At 39.2% G+C, this 21,526-nt stretch overlaps 1 protein-coding gene across 7 annotated transcripts in view; it reads right to left on the bottom strand.

The window, feature by feature from the left end:
• B3GALT1 (beta-1,3-galactosyltransferase 1) overlaps positions 1–21,526 on the bottom strand; it is a 567,228-nt gene that overhangs the window by 86,188 nt on the left and 459,514 nt on the right. For 3 of the 7 annotated variants that reach the window (XM_021075433.1, XM_021075429.1, XM_021075434.1), the window contains exon 1: positions 17,331–20,102. The exons of 3 other annotated variants lie outside the window; for them this stretch is intronic. The gene's annotated coding sequence lies outside the window, so the exon portion shown is untranslated. Of the gene's footprint in view, positions 1–8,663; positions 8,927–17,330; positions 20,103–21,526 lie in introns of those variants that run through there. One more of the 7 variants, XM_021075431.1, reaches the window with a different exon arrangement.

Below are 21,526 nucleotides of genomic sequence, written 5' to 3'. Positions count from 1 at the left end.
CTCATTTCCTGTGAGTAACAAATAGAATAAATGCTAGGAGACTCATGTACCATTAGTGTATTCATATTGCTGGATTTTAAATGACCCCCCCATCAAATATAAATCTCTTCCTTGACACTGGTTCCAATTTTGATGTCCCATTAATAGGTGTGTCACACATGCACCTTCCTTCCTTCTTTGGATATAAAACCAGGTAAATAGAAAGATCTTTAGAGCACCAGTAACCTAAGGGAGTCAAACCACTTTGCACCCAGCATGTGTGTGTGTGTGTGTGTGTGTGTGTTGGGTCATTTAAAATACCTTGGAATGTCTGGGAAGATCTTATTCAATAATCCCTTCTCACCCCACTGCCCATTATTGGGCAGAGGGGCAAACAAACCAGCTGGCAGACTGGTAAAGGAAGCGGGCTTTCACTTGATCATGAAGATGTCATCCACAAATAAATGTGGGTACATATGGCCACAATGCTTGAATGTTTCTGAAAGATCCTTAGAGAGGTTATGAGGAGGGCATCAAGGAGGTGTAAACTTATCACGCCGCTACAAGGCTTGTTGGTATACAACACATTTTAGACTAGAGAATCAATGACCATGGCTTGTTAATTCTATTTTCATTCAGTACAGATCAAGCATTGCTTGACTTTAAACTTAGGGTCTATAGAATTTTTAGGTGTATGTATTATATAGTAAAATTTGGCATCCTATTACATTGCTATGAAAATGTGCAAATGATTTTTTGCTCCTCGTACACATGATTTTTTTTTTTTTTTTTTTGGCCATACCTACAGCATGTGGAAATTCCCAAGCCGGGGACTGAATCCAAGCCACGGCTGCAACCTGCACCACAGCTGCTGCAGCAACACCAGATCCTTAACCCATTGTGCCACAGTAGGAACTTTGATAAGTTACATTTGACACAACAGATGCAAGCCAAATAAGAAAAAAATAATGTTCATTTGGCTAACAGGTAAATTCTGGTAATAATCCCAATTGTTTTGAAATGAAACCTATTCTGAATTACCTTAAATAAAGAACAAGAGACCTACTGATAGCTTCTATTTTCCCACTGGCAACATGTCATTTGTTCAAACCATCTTAAATAAACCTTATACCTAGTGACCCTCCACTTCCTCTGGACTCACAAATTTGCCAAAATTTCAAGTAGAATGAGAGGAGAAGCAGTTCTCATTACACTTTCTACTTGGGCCTCTGTTTCTCTTCAGTATCACTGTTCATTTTTCATACACCCATACAAATAACAGTGATTACACTCAGCCACATAGTAATTCCATCATGAATCATGAGGCAGTCCAGTCCCAGGCAGGAATCACCCTCACACTGAGCTGGGTCTCCAGGCTGCATTTTTAGTTGTCACTTTGCACAGTCATAATGATCCAAGAAAGATATTAAGCCAAGTCAGGAGACCTCAGAACTGGAGCCCCATTCCTTTCAAAATGCCAGTGGAAAGTGTTTTCTGACGTGGGTCCAGGTTCTTGCCTACACATTATTGTGTGATCGGTCACTCAAAGGCAGCGAGTGCGGCAATACCCAAAGAGAGAACCCATATAACTATGTCCCTACTTGCTTTTATCTGGTTTTTGTAAAGCTCAGACTACCCAGGCTTCCCTGGGGGAACACCTGAGCAGTCAGTTTACCAGCCTGGATCAAGATCCAGTGTAGAAAGCCATTACTTATTTTCATAACCTCATGTTCCAATAAATTTGAGGCTGAAGGAAAGCAATATGTGGAGTCTTTCCCTATTTGCATTCATTATTTGCTCTGTTATGTTTTGGGCCCTTTAGCTAATTTGGAAGGAATCAAGAAATAATTATTTTTCTTTTTTTTTCTCAAAAAGTATGTTTATCTAGGAATAGAATTATAAAACTCATTAAACTCTCAAAATGTGTTCATTTTACATATTTATAAGAGCATATTCAAGATGCATAAACAGAAATTAATGCTTTTTTTGTATTTATGCCAGCCTAATTTAGACCTCTATAAAACAATAATAAGGTAGGATTATTTCTGAGGCCAAACCAATCAAGTCTTTGTGTTTCAGTACGCATCTGCATACCGACACCTGTGCAGGCAATTGCTACTCAACATTTTTATATTATTAATAATTCTAGTGAAAAGTATGAACTATATAATTAAAAGGGAAAAATGAGATGATAACTTTGACATACTGTTATCTGTTTAGAATTAATATATGGATATGATGACAAGGACTAACACTGGTACCCCAGTGAAGATTATTTGGAATTCAATGAGTTGAATATACCAGAGGAGTTTTGTAAAGGAAAAGAGTACGTGACATTTAATGTAGACTACAGTGCCATTTGGAGCTCTTACACCTAAAAAAGGGAACTTTTCCTTTGGAACAAATCTTGCTGTTGAAAATTGAAGTAATTGTATATATAAATGCAGGGTATCTCTTCCCACAACACTTAAAAAATAAGTCTTTTATATTCCATAACTTTAAAGCTAGAGTGATTTCATTTCAAAAGCATCTCCTCTACTACCATGTAAATGACTCTTGGCTGCATTCTATCCCAAACCTTTGGTCTTATATGAAAACTCATTAGGACCAGGCTCCTTTGTCTTCAAGGATGTGCTTGCAGATCATGCTTTCCTTCGTTCCTCTTAAAACTATTTAGTGTTTTTCTTTCTGGGAGAGAGGTGAATCCAGTGGTCAAATGTCTTTTTTTTTTAAACATGAATACGCTAGTTTCTATTTTCATACCTGAATAGTTTATGAGAGCTCTCAAAATGCCTCTGTTGGTTACAGACTATTGAGAAAGAAGAAGAAACCATAATTGGTCTTCTCTCTTGTCTCAGGAGATGCTATCCACTCTACGCTTTGTTTAAAACATGCAGCATTTCAGCGTTTACATTTTGCTTATTAAACCAAAGTTGTTCCTTTATATCCTTCCTATCACTTATAATAAAAAAAGCCAACTAAAAGTGGAAAGAAAGTATTAGTTTCCATGATCTTTCTTTTATATTTTCAGCATTTATTTTCTATTTCAAGATGGAGTCTGTATAGTTATCCACTTAACGGTATTTTCATAATCCCTAGTATCATTCTGTAACCAATCTAGACACTTGATAAGTGTTCACTGTTTTTAATTGTTTTAACCATAAATGCAGCTTAATTATTATGAAACTTAGAGATCACTCAAAGAATATATATTAGTACTTTCTATGAAAAAAATTCATTGTATGGACAGATGCAATTTTACTATGTGGTTGATGAGTTTCAGGTTCATTCGACCTCTGGGCAAGAACGGTAACAATTGCTCTACAATCACAGCTCTGAGAGTGTTTTTTGTGTTCTAAAGCAGGCGTTTTTGGCAAAAGATGAGTTTTTACCAAAGAAAGAATTTTGCCTTTGGGATATTATTGGTATTCTCACTATTTCATCTTTAAGTTAGCTAAATTGATCCCCTTCTGAAATCCTTCAAAATGCTCAACCTAAATTCTTCTCTTGCCTCTCAGGGAAGATTTGGTGTAGTTACTTCTTCACAAAGGAGCCTGGAGACATCCCCAACTCTAAATGTGACAGAGTATCAGCTCAATCAGCACATAAACAAATCATTAAACAAGAACTAGCCGTTTTCTTCAACTGTACCTCTTCATTACGTTTTCTTCAGTTTAGACTCTTCTTATATGCACAAAGCAACTTCTTTCTTTAAAAGTGTCTTAAGACTCCTAGGGCATTTGGTTGACCTGAGTGGCAGGAGAAGTGGCCTATTCCAAAGGAAAAAGACCCATTTTCATTTCTTTGGACATGTCTAAAGTTATAGTCTCAGCCTGTTGTGGGATAATACATTTTCTCTCAAAAGATAATAGCAACTACAAAAGAATGGTGTGGCAGAAGGAATGGAGTGTTTCTCTTTTGAAATGCCATATTCATGACTGAGTAACATGAATTTCAAGTACTGATAAACACTGACAATGTTTTAATGGATTTACATGAAAATATTTTAAATCTTGATTTTCATTTGAATTAAATATCAAGTGACATATTACTGCGCTAAGAACTGTAGGGACTATAAATAAACCACTTTGAATCCAGAACAAAGAAGTTGAAAACTACTGGATGGAGATTACAGATGTGTTTGCTTTTTATGTACCTGTTAAACTGGATCCTTCCCTAAGGTACATGTATTTTTTTACATTATAATTAATTTCAAATTTTTTTATTATAGTTGAGTTACAATGTTCTGTCAATTTCAGCTGTTCAGCAAAGTAACCCAGTTATACATAAATATACATTCTTTTTTGCACATCATCCTCCATCCTGTTCCATTGCAAGTGTTCAGATATAGTTCCTTGGCTATACAGCAGAATCTCATTGCTATCCATTTCAAATGTAATAGTTTGCACCTACTAACCCCAAACTACCAATTCCTCCTGCTCCCTCCTCCCTCCTCTTGGCAACCACAAGTCTGTTCTCCATGTCCATGAGCTTGTTTGTTTCTAGATAGGTTTGTCTGTGCCACATATTAGATTCCAGGTATAAGTGACATCATATGGTAGTTGTTTTTCCCCTTCTGACTTACTTCACTTAGTATGAGAATCTCTAGTTCCAAGCTGCTGCAAATGGCATTTTTATTTTGTCCTTTTTTATGGGTAAGTAGTATACCATTGTGTATATGTACCACATCTTCTTCCATGCATCTGTCATTGGACATATAGGTTGTTTCTGTGTCTTGGCTATTGTTAATAGTGCTGCAATGAACATAGGGATGCATGTATCTTTTTCAATGAATGCTTTGGATATATGCCTAGGAGTGGGATTGCTGGATCATAGGTAGGCCTAAATTTAGTTTTCTGAGGTGCCTCCATACTGTTTTCCATAGTGGTTGTACCAATTTACATTTCCACCAACATGGAGGAGGTTTCCCTTTTCTCCACACCCTCTCTAGCATTTGTTATTTGAATTAGTAAAGAAAAAAAAGAGACTTGTGGTTGCCTGATGGGAGGGGGAGGGAGTGGGAGGGATCGGGAGCTTGGGCTTATCAGACACAACCTAGAATAGATTTATAAGGAGACCCTGCTGAATAGCATTGAGAACTTTGTCTAGATACTCATGTCGCAACAGAAGAAAGGGTGGGGGAAAAAACTGTAACTGCAATGTATACATCTAAGGATGATCTGACCCCCTTGCTGTACAGTGGGAAAATAATAAAAAAACAAAACAAAACAAAACAAAAAAACACCCCCCCTCCAAAATTTAAAAAATTAAAAAACAAAAAAAAAAAGAGAAGTTGAAATCTGATAATTTCCCTTTCACATCTGGCCTTCCTCACTCACTCAAAGTCTCAAGTTGATTCAACCAACATGTTTGTGTACCCACCATGTGCAAGGCATTGTGGTAGGGAGTCATCAATGGATTGTTTAAAACCTGGATATTTAACAGACATGAGAGCCCATAAGATCTGATCCTGTTCTTAAATATGCGCCAATTAAATGTCTTGGTTGAATGCATTTGTAGGAGTTGGAGACTTTTTAACCTGTGATGTTTGGTATAGAGAGAATCAATTCCTTATGTTTATTTCCAGATGTTGAACTTTATTGCTTGGAAAAGACTTGGAACTTCTGAACAAAGAACCAGAAGAATGCTTATGAAATAACAGGACTTTTGCTTGCCCTGGCCAGTTACAAACCTATAAAGTATTGGTTCACTGCCTTGGGTTACCATATAAGATCTCTTTTAAACATCCTTCCTCTTCTGATGTTTCTATGTCCCCTTAAACATCTAGTGCACAAATGGAAAAAAATACCTTAATTTACAGAATCAGCAAACAACATAATGGGTAAAGTTAAATAAATACATACAGGAAAAAAAAAGAAAAATGTGAATCTACTGACTTTAAATGCCTTCTTCCTAGGAACAATCATCCAACATGTAATTTTATTTCTAATGTTGATAAATGTACTATTTATTTATTTATTTATTTACTTATTTATTTTTTAGTGTATGCTGTTTCCCCAAGGCAGGAGGGCCTGATAGTGACAATAGCAACACTGTTCTAAGGGAAATGGTGTTTTGTATCAGTCCAGCATCATCATATGAAAATCTATCTTTTGTTGCAGAAGAAAAAACTGCTACTGAAATTCAAACTTGAACTCATTTTTATTATTACAAAGAGGGTGCTGAAAACAGGCAAATTGGTCACTAGATGACCACTGTTTCACTATTTTAGGTTATTTTCTATTTCTTTATATTTGGAAGTTATCTAGAGCCTGAGAACAAGGTTTCTGAGGAATGCACCACCAACCAGAGGCTGTTCTCAAGTAATTCAAGGTCACATAGGCACATATGACATTGAATTATAAAGCACCCTGCTGCACTCCAGGTTTAAATATGCTGCAACCAAAATCCTGTCTCTGGTGCATGGAATTAACTCTTTATTCAGCGTTTTTACAGTTCAAAACACTGTATCATGAGTGCCAAAGATAAGGGTGACATCTTGATTCTACAAAACCTTTTTGTTTTGTAGAATGTTAAATGATCATATATGAAATTTATTAAGCATCCCAATTTACAGATGATAAGAAATAAGAGTTATTAGGTAGCTTTAAGAAACTATTGGAGAAGCCAAAGGCACAAGTATCAACCGCTATTCTTTAGATGAGTCTACTTACAATAGGCTTAATACATTTATAAAGTAAGATTAATCTGCTAATAGAAGATAATTTCCAAATGTCTAAAAAGGAAGATGACAAGAATGGAGAAAAATTCAGCATTTCATTTTCATCTCAGAAAAAAAGGGTGTCTGTGATGGTGCGGGCTTGATTTTTAACAGGTCCTTCTTGTCCTGTTAATGCACAGCACTGTTCACCATGTTGCAGGTAGCAGAGGACAAATGCTGCTGTGTTATCAGCTTCCCACATCCATCACAACAATTCACTTTCCCACCCTCAGGGTCCTTCTCAGTGACTCTCAAAAGTGCCACTGTTATCATAATTCCAGGCATGTTAATCTTATAAATTGTGACCTCTAGTCAAAAAATAGTTCTCCTCATTTTATTATGAAAGGGGATCTTTTTCTTTAATCAGAAGCTTAAACAAGTATAAATCTCCCCCCTCTGGTCTAAGACAACCACATAGGAAAAACAAATCTTTGTGACTATTAATTTGTGTTTAATTTTTCATATGATATAAACTAAGTATGGCTGGATCCCTAAATGAACTCTCAAGTCCTTCTATAATGACCTCTTGGCTGTTAATTAGACTTTCAAACTAGAAGTCTTTGGGTTGAGACTCTAGTGATGAGAGAAAAACTCAAGCTAAGTAAATCCAAGAGCGCAGTCATGTATTTTTCATACTATGCTTTCCCAGGAGCAGTTCAACTTAAATAAACAAGCCCTCAAAATTGTGCCTCAGCTAAAATAAGACCCTAGTAGGCCTATATGGACACAAAATCAATGCAAACCTACAGACATTTTGAGCTCTCCCATTATCATAGAATATGCATTTTGAGGGATAATGGAGTAGCTTATTACAGATGGGGCTGCCCGTGTCCTGAGCATACTGGCATGCCTCAGTTTTCCCCACGTGGTTGTCTCTTGCTTCCCATCTGGTTGGAGAGAATCTGCTGCGGATGGTTAGTGGGAAAAACCAACCTCTGTGCTCCTCGTTTCAGCCTCGACCCTGCCCACTACAGGCTTGCTCCAAACAACTAGCTCTCAGTAGGGCGCTTCTTTGACCTCCATTTTTTCCTGTTTTCCTTTCCATGGTCCTTAATGGATATTTCTATTTTAACATTTACATCGCATTAGAAAAACAGATGGCTATTCTTCAGTAAAATTTCCCTGAATGCTAGGCACTGGGCTAAGTGATTTATGTACATGTGTATTTATCATAACCTCATGAAAGTAAGGAATTAATATCCCCACATTCTAATTCTTCACAAAGCTCCAGGCTTTGCGGCTGTTGAGTCCACTTCCTGGGCATTCTTCCCTTCCTGTGTATTCCCAGAACAAAGGTCTACTTTATAAATCAGGAGATTGAAGGTTGGGGAAGTTATGGTCACACAGATTCTAAACAGACAATCTGTCATTTGAACTAGTATCCAAAGACCATACTCTTAGCCACTGTCATATGCTGCTGAGCTTAGTGGCTCAGAGATCTGTCTTTTGCCTCTAGTCTGTGGGCACCTTGAGAGTGGGCACCACATTTTAGTCATCATTCTCTCCTTTGTGTCTTGTACAATGTTGGAATTCAGGCTTGTGCTCCTCTTTTCAAAAAATATCTGTTTTTCTCTCTGCCTACAGCAAAGGCCCAGTCCCCCGAACCAGTTGGCCATTCAGGAGACCTATTTGGAGGGCGTCTTCTTTTTTTGGAGGAAAGGTGTTGCAAGGCTGAGGACCTACCACACCTAAAGCTTCCCTCTGTAGAGGACCCACAAGTGCCCTGGGCCCAGGTGGACATGCTTATCTCAGGTAACACAGTTACTCTGGGCCACAGCTGACTGGGTATGGATCTGAGTGTAGCCATCTGTAGACCAGCCTGTGGTGTATGAGACAACTTACTGTGAGAACCTTTGTTGTAATTAAACTAATCAAATCCTCTCCCCAAGAGAATAGATGTGAGACACACACAAAAAAGGCTCTAATACCAAAAGACACACAGAAGGAAAAAAAAAACACTCACCAGAGGTCAGGATACAAGAGAAGATACGAAGGACCTGGGGTTTGGGTGAGGACAGAGCCGTGCCAGGGGCTGAAGCAGAGGCAACAAGGCAACCAAGAGGCTGGAGTCGCTGCTTTGCCCACCAGAGTTACTGGCATGTCCCCAGTGACCAGCCTGCTCTGCAGAAAGCACTAGGAAGCAGGCTGTTGAGCCCACCTCCTGGGCTTCCTTCCTTATCACTATCCCTATCACTGAGCTTATCTCAGAATGTCTCAGACCCAGTTGCTGAGGCAGGGAGGGGTGGAGCACAGCATAAAAAAAAAAAAAAAAAAAAAAAAAAAAAAGGATGAAAACACATGATCCTTATCTTTAAGGAGCTATGATCTAATGAGGCAGATAGAGATGTTCATAGGTGATTATATACTAAATTAGATGTTCAAGACTAAATCTGCTTGGATGGACTGGACTGTACATCAAAGGGTGCTCTAAAATGAGCTTCTGGGACATGGCTAGATGCTCTCATTACAGTCCTATTTGGCAGAGCTGAGAATGGAAGGAAAGAAGAGGAAGGGAAAGGGTGGGACCTGGGAAGATGAAACAAGCAAAAACCCATTATAATTCTGCTCCCATTTGAATTCATGTATTTCAGTAATTGCCCGCAGTGCTAAAAGAGAACCTAACCTTTTTCTTAATGTCTTATTTCATAAAAATTCTCTCTTAGTATATTTTGAGTAAGTTTAGTGCTCATTAGCATGAGGGACAAGTAGTGAATCAGTTACCTCTCTCTCATGAAGAGGGAACCAGGGGGCTACTCCTTCAAGTCGGAGCTGGGGCATTTGCTCCTCTCCGTTATCTGACGACTCTGAACACACACACTGAATTAAGCACCCTGGATGTCCCAGTGCTGAACCTGCCCAGTGGTAACAAAGTGGACAGGGAAGCAAGTTACATTCACCATAGGCTGACCTTTGCATGTACGAAGCCTGGGTAAGAAAGGGGCCCCCTCTTTTTTTTGTGTTCAGACTGTGATCAGTACAATCCTAAGATTATGATGGAGAAAGCCACATCCTTCCCCAAATTTAACTGGTCATTCTTTTCTAGCCTGTGACCAAGCTACCTATAGAGTCAGGAATCGGAGGTCACTGAAGGGGCAGCTCTGAGAAATAGTACATTTTGCCACTCTAGACTTCAGCATCAGGGACGGGGGGAGGGGGTTGTAGAGTTGGCCTACAGTGTAATGACTTTGTCTGGATGGGTAGACTAGGAGACTACCACACACCGTTCATTATTACCCTGAACCGAATGACCACGAAAGCAAACTCTGTCCCTCAGCCTAATATCTTAACTTTGTAAATGCTTACAGAGTGCCAGGGCCCTTGAAGCTGTGTCTTCTTTCCCACTTCCTTGGAAAGAGTAAATGACAATAATTAGTCTGACACTACAAATGAGGAGTGGTAGACTTAATAAGTACTTTGTCCCAAACAACATGGCTGGTTAGTGGTGAAGACATGAGATTTGGACTTGAGAAGCCCCTCTATCATCCTGATACACTGCTTCCCAACAATAGATGGAAGTATCTCACTTTTTTTTCTTTTTAGGGCCATCTGTGGCACTTGGAAGTTCTGGGATTAGGGGTCAAGTGGGAACTGCAGCTGCCAGTCTACAACACACAGGCACAGCAACACCAGATCCAAGCTATATCTGTGACCTATGCCGCAGCTCATGGCAACACCAGATCCTTAACCCACTGAACGAGGCCTGGGAACAAACCCCGCATCCTCATGGATACTTACTCGACTAGTAAGTTGAGTTCTTGACCCACTGAGCCATGATGGGAACTCTGGGGTATCTCACCCTCTTACAAGAGAATGGCGTGGCACCAATGAGTGTACAGCTTCTGCAGGAAATGCCAATAAATTGGCCAATCCTTCTGGCTGGATGATTTCTACTCAAGCCCTAAGATTCTCTTAGATATCTATCTGGTTTCTTTCTCTTTCCACCTCTGGAATTCTCCTGTAGTGATTTTTTTCATCACTACAGAGGTTCTCCGGTTGAAACACATCAGCAGAAAGCAGTGATGTGAAATAATTTCTTCCGCTGCCCAGGCTTAGCCATTCACTAGTTTAGTCCATAAGTAAATTGATGCATATTTCAAATACCATCCTCTGAGTAGCCACAGTTTGCAGTTTTGGCCTGCTGAGCCAAAATTAATTAGAGATGAATATCATAATGGGACAGTATTGATCATAGCATATCACTAAGAAATGTTGGTCTGTGTTAATTAACATGATTCAGCATCACATTTGGTATATTTATATACAATCAGCACAGGTATTTGTCTACATAGACTAATACATTTTTTAGTAGTGGCAGAACTCATCTCAGAAATGACCCATATGTTTAAAAGCTTGTCCTTTTTCCTCTACCCAAACCCTGCCCACCACACACACCTTGGTGGCCTAATTGCTTCCATACTGGCTGTTTCAAAACATACTGTTTAGCTTTTGGAGAATGTGAATATTAGGAAGTGAAGAAATAGAAGTTGTTGGCATAAATGTAAGAAGCATCCGGTGGACAGACTAAGACAGGATTCTTAGACAGGTTCAACCTGCCTATAATCTCCATTCCTCCAAAAGAATCTGAATAGTTCTCTTTTACTTTTATGTGAACTAATATCATTCTACAACGTCTGTCACTTCAACCATTAGAAATTCATTAAAAAGTAAATATCAGGACTCTTTTAAAAGGCAAATATCTCCTCAAAAGTTAGGGGGGCATCAGCCATTTATCTACTTAATCAACTGTGTCCAAATTTCTTTTTATCCCACTTATTAGAGAAATTCAATTTAGGAATGTGAGTTTTGACGGGGGGTGGGGGAAGGAGGCAGTACATTTTGTAGTTCAGGGTCACCTTGAATCTAGGAAAGAGAAAAAAATTCTTCCTCTCCTCCTCTTCCCGAGGGCTTCCTGGGGACATCCAACTTCCACAAATCAACTGGGTAATACAATCCATTCCTTACCTGAGCCATGTTATGGATTAAAGTGCCTTCTGCGGACTGGCTTGAGCAGTTAACTACTGCGTGGAACATGGTTTCCAAAGGAAACCATGCTCTGAATATTGAATGTCCAGGTTACAAACCAATCTTTGGGACAGAATCTATTTGAAATTGGGGAGCACGTGTGCATGGCTTCAGGCTGTCTCTTCTCCCTTCACCCCACAATATACTCATCAGACACTGACTGTTCAAGCATGGAAATGCATCTCCAAACAGATGGCTTGAATGCATAGCATAGCTCTCTACACAAAGCTGAAACATCTGGATGAACTATAGACGAAGTATGCTATCCAGATGTTTTAAAATAATTAGTAGGGCAGGCAGTTACATTTCTATGATTGACATTTTTACCTCTTCCCCCCCTCTTTTTTTTTTTTTTTTTTTTTTTTTTTTTTGCATTGAGTAGCCCTAGTCTTTGTAACTGTGATGTTGCTCACTAAAACCTACCTTTATTCCAGAGAGGCAGGGGGTCTTGAACTCAGTAGGTGCATTAGAGACTGTGGGGGGATTAGCTCTGGGTTCTTTTGTAAGATGTAGACTTGGTGTGGATCAGGAAAAGGGGAACAAGGTGAATGGCCTGGCTATATAAATTCCTTTTTATCCTTTTCCTCCCTTTTGGCACTCTACTCTGAACCAGAGGCTTGATCTCAGCTCGATTTCAGCTATTTTAAGCCTCTTAACTTTCTGTCCTCTTTCTTATGTGTATCCGGTGAAACCTGATTCAAAAGCAGGATGTACTCTATTGCACTTTTTCTCAAAATACGATCAAAGGCCACAAGCACAGGAACACATTGGCTCTTTAGTGTGAATGCTGATTCCTAGGTCCTGCTTGATCTTCACTCTTTTAAATAAACACTCCAAGGAAGTCTAGCACAGGCTTAAGAGAACTACTGCATCATAACCTAGTTCTGATTGTTTTAACTCATGAAACTTTCACTTCAGTTTTATTACCCTATAGAATCTAGAAATCAAAGTAATGTAAGAAAAGTTATAAACCGAAATATCAAGGTGCTTCTGAAAATGTAATGCAAGCAATACAGGAACTTGATCATTCATCATAGATACTTGCTCTAGAATCTATTCTGAAGTGTGTCAGGCATTTTTTCTATCTGAAAACTTATTTCCGTATAAGATCAATAAGGGGATATTTATATTGCCAATATGGTAACCATTTATTATTTGATTGTTACAAAATCCTTGCCTCTAAGCAACTGACATTCAAAACAAATCATTCCTTCATTAGCCTTCCTAATACTTTATTGCGTTTGTGCTGAAGTATTCATTTTATTTCCATTATCCCCATTGTATAAAGCAGGCACAAAACTAGCAAAGCCCAGTTTATTACAGGGCGAATTGAATGGAGAAGCTAAGTGAATTCGATCTGCTGGGTTCCCCCTCAGATTAGCAACCAGGAGAGTTCTCTAAGAGCCCCTGGTTGGCGTGTGGGAAGCAGTTTGAGCGGAGAAGGTCTGCAATACTTAACTCTCCTGAAATCATTGATAAGCAAATGTATTACAATTGAACCAACTGCCAAGTAAGTTGTTTGGGATCAAGACAAGCCACTTGGTGAATAAGGGAAATTTCGACATTTTCATGGGAAGGGAACGGCAGTGGGAGGATTACGGAGGGGGGTGGGGCAGAAACAGAGTACATTTCAGAACTTTCCAAGGAGAGCTGGCTCAGTAGAGACAAACGTATTCCTGGAAGTTAAAAAAGCAATTAAGTCCTACAGTATAACACAGAGAACTATATCCAATTTCTTGGGATAGAACACTATGGAAAATAGTTTGAGGAATATATAACTGAGTCACTTTGCTGTACAGCAGAACTTGGCATAACATTATAAATTCACTATTAAAAAAAAGCTTCATGAGGGCATTTTTAGTGTCTGAACTCAATTCTCTGCATGGAAAGTGGGAGCTTAAACAAGTGACTTATGGAAAAGGAACCTCAAAGTCAGATCCAAGATTTCACTTCTTAGCAGCTGGCATGGTTTGGTTTCCCCTGATGGTAGTGACTCACCTAGCTTTGCATGGCTTGAAACCAACAACCAATGCACACCGAGGGATGTGGGACTCATCATGTTTCTGCAGAGGGGCATCACTCCCAGTATTCCTCAAGTCTGGATGAGAGTGAGTAATAGTCTTTGTTACTACCTTAGTTTTCCTATATTCCCCCCCTCACTTAAAATGACTGCTCCTCACATTCGCAAGTTTCAAACTTAAGTGTCTAGTTGCATTGGGGTTCTCAGGTTCCATGAAATGGCCCCTCTCTCTACTGCTCTGCACACAGTAGGACCTATACCAATCAGTGGGCTGCCTGGCACAAGGTCATTTTCCAGAATCAGGCTTGGACGCAGAGGTAGGTAGATTTTCTTATGTGGTTCCAGCCCAGACCCCACTTTTCACACAGAGATCTACCCTGGGAGTCCAGGGTGTGTTGAGTCAGTGCTGCGTGCATTTGACTGCCTCATCTCTCTTGGCTCACATCGGAAGCGTCTCAGTTCTCCTTATCTCTATTCAGCTCCTCTATTCTGTTAGTCACAGCAGCTTCCCAAATGTGGTTGCCAAAAAGCTGAGTGACTGAGGTATCAGGCCTGTTGTTTCCAACACTTGTGAGGTTCTGAGATGAGGTGCATTTGGTTTTGTTCTTTTTAGAGCCCTGTTCACCTAGGAAATGTTAATTTCTCAGAACTGAAATCCACTTTTCCTCTCAGGCAAATCTTATCAAGAGAGAAGTTGCTAATTATGACATTAAAGAGTGGTTATTATTCTCCACTGAAGCAAAGTCTGCCTTTTATTAAAGGGCAAATCGAATATTGCTTTATGGGATATTTACAGTAAACCTACTCAAATGGTATATAAAGTCACACAGGTTCCTCATGGCTATGAAAGCAATGAGCTTCATATTTACAACACCTTTATGCAGTTAACATCAGGCTTTCTTCTTTACTTTCATTTGTAAGTACACTGAAATTTTTGTCATAAAAAGTAGAAATGTTTTATGAGTGTTTAAATATATACATAAAGATTAAAAGCATTGTTCTCTGTATTTTAAAAAATGCCTGCAATACAAAAACTCATCTTAACTTGAAATGTCTACTGAACATAATTCCTGTTATGCTGTTCTTTGTTTCTACTCTTCATCTCGAAAACGCTTCTATTTTCAAGTTAAATTCTCACAGCATCTTTTAAAATCCTTTTACAATGTAAAACTTCTTTACGTGTTAAAAAAAAAAAAAGGGATAGACAATATGACTTTCAGTAGCTGAGACTCTCATGGAACAATGCAGTATTAGGCATAGTGTCTGATTTTCCTGCAGAGGTAAAAATGGGACTTGGTAAAGAGGAAGTTCATTTCTGGCCCTCCTAGTTTTGGTCCTATGTGAGCATAATGCACATCACCCTAATTTGGTCAGCTGCTGCCGAGTTCCTGGGTCTTGATGGTCCTCTTCTGCAGCCTTTGCTGTGTTCTCTGCAGACACTTGCCTGACTTGTAGGTCAGAAATTCAGTCACACTTCCATCAGTGCCTTAATTAAATCTTGTGCTAGCCTAGAAATTAGGTCATCTGGGGAAAAATTGGGGTGTCTAGGCTGCTGAAACCACAAGTTTCCATTTTCTTAACATCTCATCAACCACTCCTTGCTTCCTCCCATGCCTTCACCTCCATCAGCTCCCCCAACACAGATACCTTGGATTAGTCCACAGTGGTACCCTACCAAGCAGTCCAAGACCTCTACTGCCATTGCTCTCTTCTCTGAACTGTCTACTAAACGAGGGCCCCATTATCTTGGTAAATTCTGCTTCCTTAAGGCCTCAGGTGGATTCTCACTTGCAATGGACATACTGCCAAGAATAGTCCCTGGTCCGAGCTTCTCCCATGACGAGGATCCCTCCTCTATGCCCACTTCCATGTCCTCCCCCCCCCCCCATTATTAATACCTGGGAAGACACACGAGGTAGATATGACTGCCTGGTTCCTCTGCCCAGGTCTCATCTAGTGCTTTTCTGCCCTTCACTCAAGTACTTGTTGCACTGGGCCTTGCTAGTATTAGGCCATGTTTTAAAGAACCTGTCAGTGTCTCAAGGAATCCCAACACTTTCTCTGTATGAACATGTAAAAAAAATTTACATGGTCACTATTTCTTTTGTAATGTGCAAAATATAATCCCCAGATGGCTGATATCTTATACTAGGGATTAGCATAGGCCAAAGCTATATTGCTCCTCATTGTTTTAAATAAAGTTTTATTCGAACACAACAATGATCACTGTGCATTCATTTATTTGTTGTTTATGTCTTTTTTCATCCTACACTGGTAGTGTTGAATAGCTGTAACAGAGACTGCCTAGTTCACAAAGCAAAAATAATTACTATATGACCCTTTATATAAAGTCTGCCAACCTCCACCTTATATTCAATTACTTCATCTCTTTGTTTGGATCCTAAAAAGATTTCCACCTGATGGGCTAGTATCCAGGTACCTAGATACCTACTTTGTTGAACTCCAAATTATTTTTACTAAAAGGAACAAAACATATCTTCAAATTAGTGACATCTGACTAAAGACATTAACATATGTAGGGGTGGGAAGCCTGCAGAGCCAAGCTCAAAGACTTCTAGAAGAATTTGCTTTAAAAAATGAAGGCTAGGGAGTTCCCACAGTGGCTCAGTGGAAACAAATCTGACTAGTATCCATGAGGAAGCAAGTTTGAGCCCTGGCATTGCTCAGTGGGTTAAGGATCCCACGTTGCTGTGGCTGTGGCATAGGCCAGCAGCTACAGCTCCAATTCCACCCCATATGCCATGGCCAATTCCACTCCATATGCCTAGAGTGTGACCCTAAAAAAAAAGAAAAAAAAATTCAGCCTAGAGTTGTGCAAACTTGAAAGAAATTACTAATTATTGTAGTCCAGTAGGGATTCAGAAATACCAATCCTATCCTTTAGTAAGCGTTCTCTTTGTAGTTTACTCTCACCATACCCTACTGCTAGACGTTCAGCCTCACTGGATTGAAGAGAAAAGTAGCATTGATTTTTTTTCCCATTATATGAAATATTATACAGGTATGCTTATAAATGGTTACATCACCAAGGCTTGCAAGAGAAGACAATTTTTTTTTTCTTGACCACATTTGCTAAACTGAACCTGATAGAAAGAAAGCAAAATTTGTCATGTAAATCAAATGCTGGATACATGCTGACATTTCATTTCACAAAGTAGTCTTCCTACAAGGTTACACATATAACTACTAACATTTAAAATGGCAGAAGGAAGAGGTTTTACACCCTATTGTGCCAAGTTTTTATTTTTCGCCCTGCACTGATTAAAATAAAGGAGTCATCATTGTCAATGGGCAGAGCCTGCTACATTGCTTTTATCAAATGCAAAGAGGTGTAAACACAAACTGTAAAGTAGAAGAGAAAGATCATGACTCACTGTCTGACAGCAAAGCTATTAAACATAATCAAAGACTCAGAGTGAACTCACATTACTTTCAACACATTGCTAAAGAATCCCTTTCACTGTAAAACTAGCATAAAATGTCACAATTCTGACATTGCTGTTGGAGAAACTTTGTTTAAGACATCAAAAACAACTTCAAGACTTCAAATGAAGAGGATTCACTTACCATAGGATGTCACACCACACCTGGTCTGGACACAAGGCTCCTCAAATTGTAATCGAGAACTGATTAAAAGTTGATTTTTCAGAGCATTATAATCCAGAATTTTAGGACTCTTGGTGATAGAGTATACTGAAGGAATGTAGGCTCGCATACATTAAAAACAATATCAGTGTTTGTTGTCCCTTATGAAATACAAGGACAATGATTTATTCTCAGGACGTCAGTTGGACCATGAGGTAAGGTACACGGTTCTATATTGAGAAGTGAAAATCCTGCCCATGGTGTAGGATTCCGGGATCCTGAGTGAAAGGAACAGATGGGCAGGACGGTGGGACTGTAGGTGCAAGAAAACAGATACGACAATCCCAAAGTTTCCTGAGTGTTACCTGAAAAGATCTTACCTATTTTGTGTTCATCAATCCGTTAAAGGCATATATCTTCATGGTCAACATTTTATAGTACCTCAATCCATGAAAAGGTTGTGATCCAAAGGATTTTTACGATTAATAATGTGAGTTCTGTGGGAAGCTTAATCATGACTATTTACATGTTGAAGCTAGGGTTCTAAGATCAGCCCTTGGCCAGCCTCACAAAAATACATGCAACTTAGCTCTGTCTGACTTGCTGGTATTTTACACATGCCCTTGGGACTCTAGGCTCTGAAGCATCGACTCCTTTCACTTGTTTTTCCATGCACTCAGAACATGGAGCCTGGAATACAGTATTTGCTTAATAAATTCATGTGGAATAAATGAAAGCAAGAATGATTCTTATCACTTATTATTAAGCAGTGGGAGAATACAAGGATAGAGATGCTGACCTGTCCAAGTAAGCCTGGCTTTGGCTGGCAATATTCACTCAGCCCCTAGCCCGATAAGTTTTCTTTCTCCCACATACTCCACCAAAGTAAGTCACAAACATTGCTGTTTATTGTGGGGTCCAATATGACTAAGTTATAGAATTCTAGCCTCACAACTTGACTTCAATACCTGCCTCTGGCTCCTTCAAGCTTGTGGTCCCTTCTGAAATTCTGGATCATAGCCTTCCACATAGCTGTCCACCGTTAACCTTCCCTTAGCCTTGATGCTTTCTGCTACCTCATGAAGTTCCTGCTCTAACCTCTAACACTTCAGCAACACCCAACCCTACTCTACCCTGACAAGGAGGGATTCCGACCTGGAAGGAATAACCTCAGAAGCAGCTCTGGGGAGATATTTTAATTTTATTTCCTTTCTTGAAGCCTTATGGATCTTTGAGAATTTCCAACAAATGAGGGAGCAGAAGCTCTTTTCATCAATGATGAATTCCTAGGATTTTCTGGTTAATACTCATCTCAGTGAATAACTGCTGGCTTGCCTTAGGTGATTTGCATAAACATAACTGTCACCCCCCCCAACTGCCAGTCTTTATAGCAAAGGCTTATTTATAACCAAAGGATTGAGCATTGTTTAACACTTTCTGTATACCACATAGTGCTTCCTCTGTTCTTCCCAAAGAACTCACATCAGAGTTTACCTTGTACTGTATTTGCTGCTTAATTTTTTTTTGTTTGTTTGTTTTTTGGTAATACTTTGGTAGCTAAGCTAAGAAAATATGCACAAATAAGGACACTAGAAATGCTCACTAAATGTAAGAAGAGAAAAGGGAAGCATATACAAATATACCCGAATCCAAGTTCATGAAACAAATATTTAAGTATTAGATTGAAATGAAGCTTATGACCAGTTTTTGTGTCTGACTTTAATAGTCATTATCAGAATTACAGATGTGTTCTAAAATCCTACAAATGTAACTAATAACTTCTAACTACCCTTCATGCTTTGATCACCTAGATATTATTTCTACTGATGCTTACCACCTCCATGATTCCTGCCTAATGTGACCCCAAGTGAAATTATGCAGGAAACTATGTCCCCTGCTCTAAGTTTATAGAGTGTTTGTGTGGATTTTTTTTTTATTTAAAATATATTCACACATAGGGGTAAGGATGGGTACTAGCTGTTCTTTCTCTCTGCCTGCAATGGCCTACTGTTCTTTGGATATTCTGTGACCTCATTTAGTTCTGACTCTCTCTCAAAGTGAACCACTCTAGTTCTCCTTACAAAATCTGCTCTCAGCTGAGTTCTGCTGGAAAGATTCCAATATATGAATTAGTCATAAGATGTTAATGAATGATAGCAGCTTAAGGCATTTTTTGGCCCAGAGGGATTTGCATTTTGATAAGGGGCAATGCCCTAACCCCAAGGATCAAATTGCTAATGGTGGAATTTACGTCTTTGGGGATGGCATCAAGGGTCAGAAAGCATTCAAACCCCATCATATTGGCTGCCAGCTCTAATAGTGGAGAGAACTTCCACTCCCACCATGCTGTCCCCCCTTTACTATCATAAATAATCAAGAAGTTATTTTCTATATAAGTCTAAAGGCTGACATTGACAAATATTGAACTCACTATAAAAGAAAAATGTCAACACAGTGGCTTCAAATAATTCTGGATTTGGTAGGAGGGGAAGGGAGAAGAAAGGAAAAAAAGAAGGGAGGAAGGAAAGGAAGACTGTTTACACATGGAATGAAAGAAATATCTCTTTATTCTGAATGTTATACCAAACTAACTATTAGATACACAGAATGCATGTATTTTAATGCCACTTCTGAGATGAGTGCATGTGTTAATCTAATTTTTTATAAAATAAAAAAGAAGTTTAAGAGTTCCTGTTGTGGCTCAGTGGGTTAAGAACCTGATGTAGTATCTGTGAGGATATGGGTTTGATCCCTGGCCTCGCTTAGTGGATTAAGGATCTGGCATTGTCACAAGCTATGGCATAGGTCACAGGCCTATGTAGGAGCAGCCATTAAAAAAAAAAAAAAAAAAAAAAAAGAAGAAGCTGATTCACAATCTGTGGAGAAGGGGGACTTAAATGACACAACAAATTTAGGGGCTATTAATGCAATGTGTAAAAACTGAAAAATAAATTTCATAATTAAACCTCTGTATCTTAGGTTAGTGTCTAATAAGGAATACTAATTTTGACAAACAGGCACCTCAGGCCATTTACAAAATTATTTTTAATTGACATGTATGACCAATTTGTCATAGATAAGAATAGTGGAGAAGCAATTCTGTAGTCACATTTTTTTTTGTTTCTTTTTTTTTAGGGCCACCTGTGTGGCATATGGAAGTTGCCAGGCTAGGGCTTGAATCAAAGCTGCAGCTGCCGGCCTTTGCCACAGCCACAGCAGCAAGGGATCTGAGCCGCGTCTGTGACCTACACCACAGCTCACGGCAAATGCTGGATCCTTAACCCATTGAGCAGGGCCAGGGACCAAACCCATATCCCCGTGGTTACCAGTTGGGTTTGTTACTGCTGAGCCATAACAGGAACTCCAAAGCCATATATTTTTGAAGAGAGTCGATAAGAAATGGATTTGCCCAATTGCAGGAGAATTAAGCTGCATTGTTGAACTCATGACTTTTTAGGAACTTTTTGGAAAACAATAAATCACATACGCACAGAATATGGGGCTGGTCTTGAGTTAGGTCATGCTTACCTTCTTACACATGTGGGCAAGGCTTGAGAGGGCTTGGAAGGCGACCCCACACCAAATAAATCTATACAGTGAGTTTGCAAATGCATGTTATTGTACTGACTCCAGTTTCTTATCTGACCTTTGACACTTAATAAATATATCATTTTATTTGCCTTTTAAAAAGAAAAATTAATGTAACAATTGGAAAAATGAGTTAAAATTTCTTTTAAAGTAAAAATTTTAGTTAATTCTATAGCATGGATATTATAGATGTTCTAAATCAAACAGAACAATAATGTTTACTAATGTGTGTTATTTAAGAAAGGACTTAATCTGTCTCCTCTATCTCTGAAATGACCCTACCACTTCCTAAATTATCATTTTTTTTTTTTTTTTGGTCTTTTGCCATTTCTTGGGCCGCTCCCACGGCATATGGAAGTTCCCAGGCTAGGGGTTGTATCGGAGCTGGAGCCACCGGCCTATGCCAGAGCCACAGCAATGCACGATCAGAGCTGCGTCTGCAAACTTCACCACAGCTCACAGCAACGCTGGATCCTTAACCCACTGAGCAAGGGCAGGGATCGAACCCGCAACCTCATGGTTCCTAGTCGGATTCATTAACCACTGCGCCACAACGGGAACTCCTAAATTATCCTTTACTCTAATTCTCT

This window comes from Sus scrofa, chromosome 15 (assembly GCF_000003025.6).
Source record: "Sus scrofa isolate TJ Tabasco breed Duroc chromosome 15, Sscrofa11.1, whole genome shotgun sequence".
Taxonomy (NCBI): domain Eukaryota; kingdom Metazoa; phylum Chordata; class Mammalia; order Artiodactyla; family Suidae; genus Sus; species Sus scrofa.
The sequence above is the reverse complement of the archived record's forward strand: the minus strand, read 5'-3'. Positions and strand labels throughout refer to the sequence as shown.